Source organism: Montipora foliosa, chromosome 6 (genome assembly GCF_036669935.1).
Source record: "Montipora foliosa isolate CH-2021 chromosome 6, ASM3666993v2, whole genome shotgun sequence".
NCBI lineage: Eukaryota > Metazoa > Cnidaria > Anthozoa > Scleractinia > Acroporidae > Montipora > Montipora foliosa.
Genome location: NC_090874.1, coordinates 35561825 through 35564324, shown reverse-complemented (window position 1 = coordinate 35564324; position 2500 = coordinate 35561825). Strand labels below are relative to the sequence as shown.

The 2500-nt window shown below is 40.4% G+C and overlaps 1 pseudogene; it reads left to right on the top strand.

Moving 5' to 3' along the window:
• LOC138008637 (uncharacterized) overlaps positions 1–99 on the top strand; it is a 4318-nt pseudogene extending 4219 nt beyond the window's left edge.
• The last annotated feature ends 2401 nt before the right edge of the window (positions 100–2500 follow it).

Genomic DNA, 2500 nt, shown 5'->3' with positions numbered 1-2500 from the left:
TTCTGCCTTCTTGGCAACTCGATGCAGCATTGCCTGCATTCCTTGGCGTTTAGCACATCGTCAAGAAAGCACAGCACAAAAGAGCTGTTGTGGTGGTGAATCTGTGTGAAGGGGCTGTCAGTGGATGTCTCAGAGATTGCCTGTGCGGCCCTTCAGACTGGTCGCCATGGGTTTTTGATGCTGTCACCTTTCTTTCCATGCGCTTCTTTTGCTGGCTCGACCAGACCACTTTTTGATGGAGCTTGATGTCTAGGTGACTTCTTCAGGTACTCCAAGTGTTCTTTCAAGATCCCGCTATTTCTGCCACGCAGATACTGTGCTTGCAAAGGTTGTTAAATTTATAGCATAGACAGGAACAATTTACGTGATCACTATAGAGTGCACATTCATGCATGCCTTTCTTGCAATTCTTTGCAGCAACCAAATATTTACTTCGCTCATTGCTTGAGATGGACATCATTCTTTGAACTGCATCTTTGAGGTTGAGCAACGTTTCCGCATCCCTGACAATAGTCGCAACCAGACCGTCTGTCCACTTTTTAAAGGACTGTAACATTTTACATCCACAGAAAATTCTCTAAATTCTGACACTTGCGCCGTTGGCACATGGCTGGCTGCTATGGTCTTTCCCTTCATCGCATCTTTGATAGTCATTTTGTTGAATTCTTGGACACAGGCATTTCTTTCATCTTCATTCGTATCGAACCATTCGTCGACTGGAACTTCCAAATAAGCTACAACTTCAGCCAACTCGTACTTGCTACTAACGCCACAAATCGGCAACTTCAGCTCCTCTTGTTGATGTCTGTGGACCTCCTCCCACACATTCTTCGTAAATTGTACTTTTGACATGTCTACTTTGTTCTTGTTTTTCTTCGCTATGGCTTCTTTCTGGCGGGTTAATTTGTTGTTGATCCTCTCTCTCTGGTTATTGTAACTTTTCAGAGGTTTCCCTGACTCATCGCTAATCAGCTTTACTTCTTGCTGTTTCAATCATGCATTTTTTCATCATCTTATTGGTGTTGAGGTAACTCCAAAATTCAGGAGTTTTGTTCCCAGTTAACTTTACTTCCTCCTTGTCTGTCGCTTCCTTAGCTGCTAAAGTACAGGCTCTCAAGTCGGGACTTGTCGTATGCATCTAGCAAACCCTCTGGAATAGGCGTTCCAAATACTGTATCGACAAAGAAGTTCTGCTCTGTTGGCTTCCGAATTCCTAGCTTGTGAAGCTAGTAGAGCTCTCAAGAAAAAGGGCACAAAGTCATGCAGACATTGATTAAAACCAAACACAAAAACGTTTCACTTGATGCTTACACTGCGGAATCATCATTCCCTCTTCTTTTCTCTGCTACATGTAAGATGGGTAGGTTGTACACCAGAGCTAGGAACCAGTGTCCACTGAAAAGGAAAAAAAGCAGGTAAAGGTATCTTCCAAAAATTGATTACCCTCCACCAGTTGGTTGCAATTTAGAAAAAAAAAATCAAAAACTAATAATATAAAAATTCAGATATAGAACCTTCACAGCCAACAACGTTAACATTATGGCTTAATTGGCCAATCAGGGCAATAACCAGAGTTTATACCATCAACTAATGATAAACAATTCACTTGTCTCAAAAGATGACATCAGTCACTACTCATGACATGACTCCTGGGTTCAAACCATTAATAATAATTATAATTAGTATCACCCCACTAGTGGGCTAATGCAAATGCTGCATTTTTATTGGCTACGCTACGAAAAGGACTATTAGTAATAGTCCTCGATGCTGTCCAGAAATTCCTACGTTACTTTTCCTTGGACGTAGCTATCATAACGTATTTTCTCTTCAACAGACGTAAAGCCGTCTAATATTCTTGTGACAGCCTTCGGCTTCGCCTCATGGGCAATTGACCCATTATTGTTAATTATTATTCTACTATAGTATCCGTTGAGTACCTTCTAGAGACAGGTATAAAGAGGAATTTCTTCTAGAACATGTCCACTTTCCGTGTAAATTTAGATGCCCCAGCATATCTCTTATCAGTGCTGTAAATAAGAGGAAGTGATGAAAAGTACAAATAAGACCTGCTCATTCTTTCACTGCCAGGAGAATTTCAATTGCATAGACTTGCGATTCTATGAAGTAAAAACATTCAACCGTTTGCTACTTCAAAGAAAGTTGACCAGCTGTAGACTAGGATGCGTGAGGAAGAAGTGAAAACACTTCAGTTACATTAATTTATTGATGTCTGTTGATATTTGACCGATTGTACTGAACCAGGCCAACTTCATGATCTATGAGCTTTCTTGCTACTACAGCACCTGAATTTCTATCCAGTTAAATCAAAACCTCCTATAACGAAGCTATATAAGCACCAAAAATGCAAATGCAGTGTTAATGTCCACCTCCAGAGGCTATCAAGCTTGTTTTTGCTAAATCTACTTATTATTTTGGAAAAATTTGTGTAACTACTTCTGATTTACTTGAAGATGCTTCACCTTGCTGGTCATGGCTTGTA